General features: G+C 40.0%; 1 protein-coding gene across 2 annotated transcripts in view; it reads left to right on the top strand.

Annotated features, from left to right (window-relative positions):
• LOC149153483 (uncharacterized protein At3g49140-like) overlaps positions 1-13929 on the top strand; it is a 297229-nt gene that overhangs the window by 256382 nt on the left and 26918 nt on the right. The window lies entirely within an intron of this gene.

Here is a 13929-nt window from a genome sequence, read left to right as displayed (position 1 = left end):
AGTAATCTATGCAAGGTCCTTGCAATGATACTGTTTTGTGTTGCTAATTAATACCAATAATACATATATTGAGAATGAATTGGGAGTCTTTTTGTATGATCACCACTATCTTATTTCATTCTTATACTTTGTTATGTTACATTATGATTTTTTTTTTAAAGTAAATTTTAAGGTTCGTTGGAAAATTTGATTGCAAAATTTATGTTAGGAGGTTAATAATTAGTCGAATTCCATTCCTATAAAAGGTCATTCTCTCAGTCTATAGTCTTGACTCTTGAGATTTTATTCTCTTTTTCTTTACTTTTTCTTTTGATTTCCAATCTCCTCTTTTTACATCTAGTTTTGAAAGAAAATTGTATTTAGAATTTGAAAGAGGTAGTATTCAGGGAATGGATCCCATGTATTGTTGGGAAGATTAAAATCAAGTCAAGGAGAGGGTGACATTGATGTTGAATATGAACATATAGAACTAAACTTGTGGATAAGATGAGGTAATTTTTTTAATTTCCAATGAATGACCACAAAAGTAGGTCAATGGAGCTGAAGTATACATCTAGTACGAGTACAAAGTGAGAGTGCAAATGCAACTCCTAGGAAATTGCAAAGCTAAAGCTAGGATAAATTGAAGTAAAGAAGGAAACAACAATAGGACAGCCTCAAAAACATGTATATAACTGAATCAAAGGTACCGGTGAAGTAGAAGACTAAGTGAATAAGTCTAGGGCTGGAGGTCGATAATGTCAGGAATGCCTGAGTCTGATGGCTAATGGCGAGGGGGCCGACAATGGCACTGGTTCGCTATCAGAGTCCTCTGGATCCAACAAGGTTTCTGGCTGCACGATCCTAGTTGGGATGTAGGAGTGAGGGATACTCCTATCATACAAGGCCGAAGGAAAGAAGCTTTGGATAAGTTTATAGCTATTCTACTGGGGATGGGGAGAAGTCTGTCGGGGGGGGGGTGGAGCGGAGGTGGCACCTTGCTCGGGAACCATTTGGAACTAATCCCTCTGATGCTTTATGTGTGATTGAACTGATGTGCTGTTCGACACCTCCACAACGGTCTTGAGGTTATTGATTGGTGTCCCAAAGGGAGGAGGGATGAGGGGAGACCCGAGGTGTCATTGTTTTACTATTTGAAATACTATGGTACTCAACTCGTTGCTTATTTCTCCGATTAAGTAGATCAACCTAGAAGTATGATGTGATCGTCTGAATCATTCTCATGTGAGGTGTGGTATGTAGGATTTGAGATCTGTGTCCGAATATCTCCCTAATGAAGAGGGCTAGGCATCTTTGGTCAGGGTACCAAAAGAAGGTAAAGAGGGATCCTCCTGAACCTCTATAGAGGCAATAATAGTGCCCTCTAATCTCGTAGTATAGGGGCCACCTAAAAATGAGGGCTGCTCTATCTTTGGCTACTAAAGGTTACACACGTGGTAGACCCTATCAAATCTTGGCATATGGTGGCCAGTCTCCACTCGGAGTCGATGAGAACCAACTTGAAGCTGTCCCAAATTGATCCTAAGTGAGTGCATCCAATGTTTGTGGGTGTATGGAGGGTAGACGATGATGTTATCCTATAACTCCAGGAAATGCTCATGGTAGGACATCTTCGAGACAAGGCCCATTGGGGGACAATGGGGAAGTCCAAGTGAACTGAATGTACAATCTGTAGATATCGTCGTTGATGAACTGATTCAGTACTTGTTTGGGCGACATGAGATGGTTCAATGTAGCAAAGGAGAATCTGAAGGGGGGAAGACGCTTTGGGAAGATGGTCATTATTTGGAGAAGTTGAGAAACATCTGAGAACCAACGTCATGTCTGGCCTAAGGGGTGAGCCAAAGCGAGGGCCTTCAAGCAACAAAGTGCAAGGTAGGGGTACCGGTCTCTCTTGGTAGTTGAATCTCTGAAAGATTTGACTCTGTGGAGAAAAGAAACCAGGTGAAAGATGACATCGAAGCGGAAGGGGTGGGCACCAAACTCTGCCTGAATAATGGGCTATGGGATTGTACATTTGGATTAGATGATGCGCTTGAAAAACAAGGTTTGGACTCTCTCCATCTAGGCCTAATCTATCTATACCAAGCTCGACCCCCAAATTTCAAAGCCATAAAGGACCGTGGGTCTAATAATTGCGTCCATGTAGTACATCTTGGACAAGATGTCCTGAAACTGACTTTGGAAGCACCATCTCTCGATAAGGGCTAGGGAACCATACCCTTTGCTAAGCCGAGGATGGAGGGCCTGCTGCATATGAAGACGAGGTCCTGTGAACCATACTCCCTGGAAGATGTATGATGTGGTGATCTTGATCACTTCCCCTCAGAAGTAGAAATGCATGCTTATAAGAATTTTCTTTTAAGCATTGAAGATCATAACCTTGGTTTTACCTATGTTGACTGTCAACTGTGGAAATACATAAATGACATCCCCTTGGGGGTTAAGCTTTACATAAAAGTATTGTAGTCCTTAACTTCTTTCCAAGGTCTTCTATAGATGATTGAATTCATAATGCATATAAAACGGGCAATGGCACTAAATGTTTGCATCAGATGACACGCTTGAAAAACAAGGTCTAGACTCGCTCCATCTAGGCCTTGTCTATCTATACCAAGTTCGACCCCCAAATATCGGAGCCATAGGGGACCATGGGTCTAATAATTGCGTCCATGTAGTACATCTTGGACACGATGTCCTGAAATTGACTCTGGAAGCACCATCTCTCGATAAGGGCCAGGGAACCATACCCTTTGCTAAGCCGAGGCTAGAGGGCTTGCTGCATATGAAGACGAGGTCTTGTGAACTATACTCCCTGGTAGATCTGTGATGTGGTGATCTTAATCTCTTCCCCTTGGAAGTAGAAATGCATGCTTATAAGAATTTTCTTTGAAGCATTGAAGATCATAACCTTGGTTTTACCTACATTGACTGTCAACTGTGGAAAGACATAAATGACATCCCCTTGGGGTTTAAGCTTTACATAAAAGTATTGTAGTTGTTAAATTCTTTCCAAGGTCTTCTATAAATGATTGAATTCATAATGCGTATAAAATGGATCACATTGCAAGTGATAAAAAAATGTGGTCAGTAGTTACTTAAAACTCGAGAATTTTGTTACTAGTTGATTTTAAGTTAAACATTAATGTCCACTAGTGACTAGATTCAATCGATGAGAATGGAAAAAGTACAAATATAAGATAAAATGGGCATTGTGATTGCTATGAAAAGATCTCTGAATGCAATATTGTAAAATGAAAGGAACAAGCATATTAGGAGTGCCAAAAAATCTCTATGAAGTATGAAGAGAAATAGGAGAAGAAGATGACTATAAAGAGTTAATGCCAAACACTAAGAAGCTAATGGTATAATATGGACAAGGAAGAGAGAGAAGCTCTAACAAGAAAGCTTTCACCTTGGAGTTCTCCTTACATCCAAGATGGAGAAGTTGTTGGTGATGAGATTCCTTGTGTCCGCTAGTTGGGAGCTATGTGTTGAAATTTAGGGTGCACACATTCATGAAAATGATGGTTGATAGAAAACTAAATATATATTTTTATTATTAGTGCTACAACCAATATATATCTCTTGCACTTCTACATCATGTCTCATTACAATTTATAACCTAAGTGGTTAAGGTGTGTCACTTATAATACCTACAAGTGCTTAAGTTTTTTTAAGCACCTAATCCCTATTCTCAATATCTAAATGTTACATTGTTCCCATGTCATTGATAGATTAAGTGACCATTATAGAAATATTTGTATCCTAAATATAATTGTTGTGTTAATACTCCAACGACCCCGTTGAGCATGAAATGATAGCTCTCAAAAGCTTATCCCCCCTTTGATACAAAATATCAATAAGCTAAAAGTTTTACATCCACAACTAAAGGATGACTAAAAGGCTTCTATAGTGTGAGGATTGCATATGAGCCCCCCTCTATCCACCAAGTATTACAAAATGAGCTAAAAATGAGGATATCCTAGATAAGATTGAGTCACATAATTGAGCTCGAAGGAAGATACTCATAATAACACAATATGATATGATCAATGAAAAATTAGTGCATTTATTACAATTGTGTTTACCTCCTTATATATAATTGTTCACTATGCAAATCATCTCCACTTATGAATGTGGGATTGGATTGCTCAACATATCCTAAAGTTATACAATGACTTTATTACAAGGTGAGCCTTATATCCTAGCTCACCCTTTGAAGGATTATGGTATTGTTACCCACCAAAAGTCGATACCCCTAGGAGAGCTTTTCTCCTATTCATTTTCTTCCAACTGACAACCAACAAAATGTGATAGGCACCTTATAGCTGATGTGATGTGCCACTTTATTTCCGCCACTTGCATCAGTTGTATGTTTCCTCACCAATTTGTCAAGAGCACATGTTAGGAGGTGGACAGTCCAACCCAAAGAGTATGTTTTTCATTGTGTAATCGATTGCTTATGCTTGTTTTCCATTTGGGAATTTTGGCATGGATTATTGGTTTACTTGGAAGAAGGAAGGGTTTTGACCATGTTTTTTACCCCTCACCTTAAATGGGAGGTTAATCTTGAACCCTAGTTTAGTTGTATTTCCCTTGTTTGCCTATAGCCTTAGGAAGGGCACTACTTGGGAAACCCCAATTTTGGTAGCGTGGTCCCATTTTTCCATTCCATATTTATCACTTTGATTCGCACATTATGAGCCCTATTCACTATTTCTTTTCTTTGAGTCCACATGACCATTGGGTCCAAAGGGTGTTGTCACACCCCCTACCCTTGTCCACATATCTAGGCTGGGCCTGGAAATGTTGCCCTGGAGTTTGATGCAACTAAGAGATGTTGAGAAATCTTGGGCAGCGAGATTAGGGTGATTTCTCTTTACTTTCATAATTGCTTGTGATGTTCTTAACTTTAATTTGTTGTACTTGTACTTAACTTATTTACTTGATTATTATAGTGTTCTTATGATCAAACAACTACCAGACTATGAAGATCAATAAAACAAGAGGACACAAGATATATGCTGCAAGCCAGGGCCAAAACCTCTCCCTTTGAGAGGAAAACCTACAAGAGTTCTTCTCTTCTTATAGAATCTTCAAATGATGAATTCCATGACCTAAGAGCAAAGACAAAGACCCCTCCAGGACCAAGTCAACCTTCCTTCTTGATGATCTTTCCTTACACAACTTTCAACAACAAATTTCGACCTTCCATCAACTTCTTTAGCAACTTTGACCCCCTGTAACAATTTCTACATCTTCAACCTAGTGGCTTCAACAACTTAGATCTTGATGCAACTTCACAGTTTCGACCTTGATTCAGCTTCACAACTTTGACCTTGATGCAACTTCACAACTTCGACCTTGATGCAGTGTCACAATTTCGACCTTGATGCAGTTTCACAACTTCGACTTTGATGCAACTTCACAACTTCGACTTTGATGCAACTTCACAATTTTGACCTTGATGTAGCGTCACAGCTTCGATTTTGATGCAGCTTCACAGCTTTGACTTTGATGCAGCTTCACAGCTTTGACTTTGATGCAGCTTCACAACTTCGTTGCATATTAGAGGAGGAGAGAGAGACTGAAAGCTTCGATACCAACTTCCTTCTTGAACTTCGCTTGCCTTTTAGACTTCTTCTCCTTAAGATCAAACTTCTTCTCTTGCTCTTGCGCATGTCTTGTATGTATTCTTCAATTGAGGTCAAATGCCTCTTATATATAGGCTTCCCTTCATGAGGCCAACTTGATTCCTTGTAGGCGGATTTGATGTTGGGGGGTCTTTTGACACAATTTTGTCTCAAATAAATTGTTTTGACTTGTTACAAGATGCCCAATGGGGTCTTTTGATACAATTTTGTCTCAAATAAATTGTTTTGACTTGTTACAAGATGCCCAATGGGGTCTTTTATATATGACAACGACTCTGTTGACTTCTTGACTCTACGAAAAACCCTAGAAGCACACAATAGGTGCTTGAACTATAAATAAATTGACCTTGAGCATGAAACCCATGCTATAAAATAACAATAATAATAATAAATTTTCTTCTCTTTACATCAAATACATAAAATCAAGAGTTCATAAGACATTATGAAGGCTGAACCTAGTTACATATTTCAACAAAAGAAAGTTAAACACATATCACAGCTACAAGCAAGAAACAAAAGAAAAAGGAAATCATTAAATGAAAAAGATGGCCGAGACATTAAATAAAGCACGCGGGAAAAAGCGAAGCATGAGCTTTACCCCTTATCATTATGACCATCACCCTGGTTCATAGGGCCAATGATTGCCCCATCACATCATAAAAGGAACCCATGCATGTCCCAACCCCTAATGGGCAATGAATTGCCCCACCTTTAAGGGGGTAATAACTGCTATACATTATTCATAGCATGCTCCCATTTCCTACAACTTCGAGCAGTAATACAAAGAAAAATCATGAAAAAGCAAAAGGTAAATAGAGGGGTAAAAAACAAAGGCTGGGTGAACTCATGCAACCATGATTGCTCCCTCCTCACATTTGTACACCCAATATGTAGACTTCCTTATTATCGCTACCCCTTTGACCATGGCATTTGGCCCTGAGACCCCTTTATCACCATTCTGTTCCATCATTATTCACATGGAACTTATTGATTGAAGGATGTACAAGGGACATGTCATTCCCTTAGCTGTTGAGAACACCTAATAGGGTTGTTTCTTAGCCACTCCTACCTAGGGAGCTAACACTATTATGTGATCAAAGCCTCGTATGGTATCAATTTTCCCTTGATTAACAAGCTTGGTTCACTTAGATGCATTAATGATTAATTATACCTAATGGTGAAGATGTAGCACCAAACATTGTGTGTGACTGGTAGGTGGTTTTCATCATGGGTTGGGCAACTTAATTGGAGCGCAGGTCGACTAGAGGAGCATTATGACACCCTCTAGGTGAGGAGTTGAGAGCCATGGGACTCCTATTAGTTGCAGAGAATCACTCCATTCCATGGGCACCTATAGTACCCTAACAGTTTGTGCTTTGCCCCACATTATTTATGAGATCATGCACTTGGACTAACATGCCCCCAACCGACTTAGCAGTATATATGGGTTTTGGCAGCTGATGTGAGGCCCAGATGAGGTTTGTCTTACCCCTTGAGACATGGGAGGGCTAGCACCATCCTTTAAGCCCTCAATGTTGGATCAAATCTAGTCTATTCTATCACTAGGAGACCTATGAGACCCATTTTATGCCCCAAACCTAAAATTGGGGTCCACAGGATATTTGCATGGAGATTTAGGGACCAACCCCTAGATCCAGATTTTTGGAGCCCTCTACGCACGACTTGTCACTAGAGGAGCCCAACACATGCCCTAGAAGAGCCTACTCATGCATGACATCAACATTTCAGCGTCTTTTGTGGGTTCATTTTTATGTTTTGCATTGGATATGAGGTTGGCTTGTAACCTCACCTAGTTTTGCCTATTATTTAACAACTTGAGGGGCGTCTAAGCTAAATTAGACATCGTTTGACATGTATAAGTTGGAGAGAGATCATTCTAGTCTTTCGTCATCATCACTTGGAGAATTTGACCTCTTTAGAGAATTTCACACTTGTTCCTTCTCGGCTATTAGAGATCATTTGGATGCATTTCGATGTTTGGAAGCTATTTGGATCATCTTTGGAGCTATTTCTTTGGATAATGGATGGATATACTACATGTTGTCTTGTAAGTGCTCATTGTTGATGAATTTTATCTTGAAATTATCTAATGTATGGAATTGTTGCTTCTAGATTATGCTAATTTATGCCCTAATTGTTGAAAATTGATTTTTGAAAGGCTATCTAGTCGAGAATTGCATATGTTATTCATTGTATAACATGTAATGAATGTTCTTAGTGGAGGAATTCTCTAAACTCTCCATCAAACTCCATTCTCCTTAGAAGTGGGTAATAAAAGTTGATACCTAGGGCATCATTTTTTAGCCTCCTTAGAAATGATTTAGCTTATCTTGAGCCTCCTAAACTCAATATGCCCAAAGGATAAGGCACTAATCTAAGGCCTTTGTGATCATTCTCTCTTTTCACCCATAAATCTTCTTCTTGAAATTTCAGTCCTCTTAAGGACGTCTAACTAGGGCTTAGAGTGAATTGCTTAGGGAGTGGTTTTGTGAGAGCTTGAGAGCCCGAACATCAAGCTAAAGGTCTTGACTTCTTGACCTCCAAGTTTGGTCGGCATCCACATAAGTTTTATCCATAAAATATCTTGCCCTAGGCTTTTTCTTAAGAGGGAAACCCTAGCTATTCTTCCTCAACTTGGTGACTTCCTTGAAGGTTGTATGAGCTTAGTACTTGTTGAAGTATATCACAAGAAGCCTTTTCTCCTTATTGCCTTGAACTTGGGAGTAACTAAATCTAGAAAAACAATAAAACACTAGGTCTTGTGCATTTTATTCCTAGGTGACTTGTAGAAAGCATATTGCTTCTTGAAGCCTTGTGCCATAAATTTGATGCCATAAATTTGAGCCTTGAGAGATTCTAGCCTATCACCTTGCACCTTAACCTTAGAATATAGTTCATAGGTGATCATATCTTATCAGGACTCCTCCCATTGGTGATATTTTGTAAAGAGCATGGGGCCTTGGCTGTGGGGATAGTGGGCCATTGCCCCATTGTTGGCACTTGGTATAACTACTTGTCTAGTAGGGTTTTCCTCTCTAAGGCCTACTAGATTTTGTGGTAATAGGTACTAAAAGAAAAACATATTAATTGTATATATAACACACTAATTGAACAATAAAACTTCAAAACCAATCATTCTTTAGAAGCTTCTTTTTTGAAGACAATTCTTGGACTAGGTAGAGCTCCATCAGGTTGCCTTGTTGGACTAGGTAGAGCTCCATCAGGTTACCTTGTAACCCTCGTAATAGTGTAGCTCCCAAGGTGAATTTGCAAATTCTTGGATTTTACCTCCTTGAACTCTTGACTAATAAATCTAATGAATCAATTTAATAGACAACCTTCTACATGTGTGTCTCATAACCTCATTATTGGATAACAATCCACATGCATGTCTCATAACCTCATTATTGGACAATAATCCACTTGCAAGTCTCAAAACCCTGATAAGGGATAATTTCCAAGATCCACCAAATCTCGAACTATTTGGGCAACCATCCATGTTGAGTTGCATGTGTGGGCGTTTAAAAATATGTAAAATGCCCTTATTTTAGTAATATCATCACTATTGTCAACATCTAATGGATCTTCAACAATGGATGCATTACATGCAGTCTGCCTTTGAAATTTTCCTTCAGAACATCATTGGCCCAAAATCTATAATTCCAAGTTGTGTGACCCTTTTTCTTGCAATAATGACATTTTGTCTCCCCTTTGTCTTTAGATGATTTGCTACAATTGTATCTTCGGTATAATGTTGTATTTGGTTGAGTATCACCTTATATACCATCTACAATGGTTCTCCCTTATTCAACTAAGAGTGTCGAAATCCTTTTTTATAGAGTTTGAGAAAACACGCTAGTGATCCATCTTTGTTGGCAACAATCCCTAGGGCTTCACACTGACACAAAATTCATGGTTGTCAGACTATTGAAGTCACAAGAGTAGAAGCCTTGTCTTTCAAAGGCCAAAGACTCTTGATATGGCTTCAGACTCCTAAACTCTTCCATGCACTAATACCATATTAGAAAATGAGTGAGATCACTTATTGAGGACAAGGTTGCATGGGAGCAGCCCCCCCCCCCGAATCTGCTCCCAAAGCGCGCTCTGTGCGGGAGCGAATTGGGAGCAATGCGAGAGCGTGCTCTGAGTGGGAGCGGATTGGGAGCAACACAAGAGCGCACTTCCGCAAAAAAAAAAAAATTGCCCCTGGCTTTTTCACAAAGATGTTCCAAACACAATTTTTTTCAAAGAAACAAGAGTTTTTGAGTTGGGCAGCCTAATATTCAAACCTATGGCCCTAGTATTGATATGAAATTCATGGTAATGCTAAATTCTTAAAGTAAAAGTGACATTCTCCTTTATCTTTCATTTTACTTAAATTTTTAACATTACCATGAAATGATTCAAGATGTTTGAGAGTGATTTCGACTTCATTGGATTTCATATGGAGAAAGTAGAATTTTAGATCTCACTCAAAATTCAACAAACTTACTAGTTTTTCAGGATTTCAGGATTGGGGGGATTGCAATATTTCCATTGGATTTTGTCATGTACTAGGGTATGGAACTCGTATTTAATCAAGAGCACCAAGCCCTCTATGTACCTTGGTGTTAGCGACATTGGTTGTTGAAATCCTCTAGTATGACCCTACTAAAAATGTACCCATCACTCAAGAAAAATCTTGACTTGACATGCTACTTTTTTTTCTATCTTATGTTATTGCTTAGAGGGTGATATTAATGACAAAGATCCCAAGATAGGTAACGATTTTCATGATAAAGTATTTGTTGTAGCATGATTTTTTTGGATGCCAAAGGCCATCTACAACGTATTTGTTGATGTATTTTCGGTTCAGAGATGGATTGCACTCGATGGTATTTTGGTTATGTGCGCCCTTACATGCTATATAAATGAGAACTTGTAACTTGTGGACACGCGGTTGATGAAGATTATAACTTCTAGATGATTGATGTTATATGTTTAATCCATGTTTTGATGTTTTTTAATATCTAATTCATCATTCTATATGCTTTTGTTGACATATATGCATCAAAGTATATAAATATATATTATATAAAAATTTGCTCCTAATTCGCTTCTGACCCAGATGCTTTTGAAAATGTCGCTTCCCGCTTCTGCTTCCTGCTCCCAAGCAACCTTGATTGAGGAAATCCTAGATAAGATTGATTCGCATAACTAAGGTCAGGGAAGATAATCACAATAACACAAATATGATATTATTAATGAATAAATGGTGCATTTATTACAATGGAGTTAAACTCATATATGATGGTTCACTAAGCAAATCATTTACGCTTATGAATGTAGGATATACAACTAACGTATCCTAAAGTCATAAAGTTACTTTATTACGTACTAAACCTTATATCATGAAGGGAGAGGATCCGAGCCGCAGTTAAGGGAGATCTTACCATACACTAAACGTAGTGATGGTGAAGGCCTTATACGCAGCCCTAAACTACAGCCACGTGAAGCCCTAAACACAGTAAAGGTGAAGACTAAATGAAGGCCTGAATCTGCTGTCTATTGACCCTATACGCAGCAAGAAACAGACTCGTTATCCGCAGTCACAAAGAGGCATAGCCGCAGTTGGAAGGAGCCCTACCACAGGTCCTATTACGTAGCAAAGAAGGTCTTCATACAGCCCTATATCCGCAGTTGAATACGCTGCACAAAGGAGGGCTAAACGCAGTCAAAAGAGACCTCATCTATCCGCTGTTGAGGAGCCCTAATCTGCCACACTGAAGAAGATTTATACGCAGTCTAAGGAAGACCTATATGCTTCCTGAAGAAGCTTCAAACGCTGTCAAGAAAAGGTCTTAGAGCTACTATTATGTGCAGCCCTTATTCCGCAACTAGAAGATCCTATACGTAGCCCTAAGAGACCTGTTACAGTCATCTAAACAGGTGTCATAATGTCACATTGCTGTAGGTGACAGCGTGGCCTATTCAAGGACTATTTGGGCATGATAGGACTGTTTGCAAGGAAGCTGAGCCACAATATAAAGAGGTCAGAAAGGACAATGTATGAATTCGGATTGTTGTAGGTGACAACATGACAAAAGAAGGATTGTGTAGTTTGGGACTGATTGGAGGATTCTGGAACTATAGCCTAGCTGCTTTGCTAGGCTGCAAGCCATAGCAAGCAGCTAAGGCTGATATGCATATGGCTGTATAATGAAGCAACAGAAGTATAGTGTTGCAGCATGATGAAGCAACAAGAAGTTATAACAGCAGCATGATGGGCATGTTAGTAAAGGGCAGCATGATGATGAATGATGCAGCATGATGGGCATATTAGCAAGGAGCAACATGATGATGGGAGTAGATGGGAGCAGCTCAATGACTAGGTGTAGCGCAGTGACGGGTGCAACATGAGTACAAGCTGAAACACTATGTTAGGTGAAGTCGTCACCTTGGAGAATCAGTGGAAGCAGAATGTCGTCAACTGATCTCATGTATCATCATTATAGGAGATGATCTATTCTCATATCTAAATAAGTCATAGCGTTGACTTCTGTTGTAAATGTACTATCTCTCTCTCTCTGTTGAACTTTGAAGAACATAAAAGAAGAATTGATCAAGGGTTTCCCCACATTGGGGTTTGTCCTTGGCTGGCGCCACATCTTGTGTCCTCTTGTCTTGGCTTGTCTTCTGCAATTTATATTTATGTTCTATCTGCAGTTTACTTTAATGTTGATGTGATTTCTAATCTGGAAAAGATATTGAGCTAACTGTGAAAATTGAAATAAACTGCTCTAGCATAGAACATACCTAAAATTAACAGACGCAGAGGTCCAGAAAGTTGACGCAGGGCCTCCTGGGGATGACGCAGGCCAAGAAAGGCTGATGCAGGGCCAGCGTGAGACAGAGAGGGGCTGACAGTATAGATTGTGCAGACACTGGGGTTGCAGAGCAGTTTTGTGCTGAAGAGCTGCTGGAAGGATTTTCTGGGGTTTCAGCCAGGAGATTTCTCTCACCCTGTGAGGTATAGCTGCTAAGGAAAGTCTCTATTGGGTAGGCTAGTTTCGGCACCCAGATTGTACTCTGATATTGCTTAATAAGAAAACCCTCAGATAGCGGCACCAGTTTTCCCGCATTAGGTTTTTCCGAGGACATTGGTCCAAAAATAATGGTGTCATGTGGTGTGTTTGTTCTTGTTTCTTTTAGTTGCTGATCTGTAATATGTTGAGCGTGCACCGGTGTTTATTTTCAGTATTTACTTTCTAAATAACTTGTTAAAGAATAATAACAAGTAGGTAGGAATAAATCAGAAAAACTGCATGAAGGGTTTCTAAACTAAGTAAACTTAGAAACTTCAACATGGTATCAGAGCGTGATTGCAGATCATAGGAGGACTAAAAGACATCAGCCGAGTAGAGCAATAGCAGCAGAAAACAGATGTCCCGAGGTGACAGAAGCTGTTTCTAGCAGTGCAGAAGCCAAGGAAGTGTGACGTAGAGCCAGCCAGAGCCACGCAGAAGAAGCCAGGAACTGCGCAGAGCCTCAAAGAGGCCAACATTGCTGACACAGAGGGCTAGAGGGCTGATGCAAACCCATCCGGGGTGACGCAGAGCCAGCGTGAAGCAGAAAGGGGCTGATGCAGTTCACAAAGAGGTAGTTGCTGGAGTCTAGAAGGTTGCAGAAATATTGCAGAGTGGAGCTGGTGAGGTATTGTAGTCAGAACAGTACCTGACAGAGCAAGGCCGGAGGAGTTGTTACCGAGGGTTTCTAGCCAAGGAACCTGGATTAGCAGTGCAGTTGCACAAGACGATCAGAGTAGGGGGCATCTCGACAAGCGACAGGAGGATTTCCAGGAGGGAAATCAGGGCTCATAGGGAGTCCAAAAGAGAACTTCCAGATAGGAAGTAGAGACTCAGAGGAGTCAAACAGAGAACTTCCAGGAGGGAAGTAGAGGAGCATCATGGCACTACATGAGGTAAGAGACTAGGATAGACTGGACAGAGCATCGAACTTCGCAGTCTGGAAGGCCAGAATCTTATCAGTGCTTGAAAGGAATCATGTCAAGAACTTTGCCTTGAAGACAATAGCTATACCAGTCGACCCAAATGATAATGACAAGTACGAAGAGGCAATGGCGACTCGCGAGGCCCAAGTGCATTATCCTTGACGGGGTCAAGGATCATGTGGTACCACATATAGTCGAGAAGGAAACGACAGTTGAGATGTGGGAGTCTCTCAAGAACCTATACCAGCGTACTTTTGTGCA

The sequence above is a fragment of the Pinus tabuliformis genome, chromosome 9 (assembly GCF_031772625.1).
Source record: "Pinus tabuliformis cultivar Carrire ecotype Pingquan chromosome 9, CPIR1, whole genome shotgun sequence".
NCBI classification, from domain to species: Eukaryota; Viridiplantae; Streptophyta; class Pinopsida; order Pinales; family Pinaceae; genus Pinus; species Pinus tabuliformis.
This window is presented reverse-complemented; position numbering and strand designations above follow the sequence as displayed.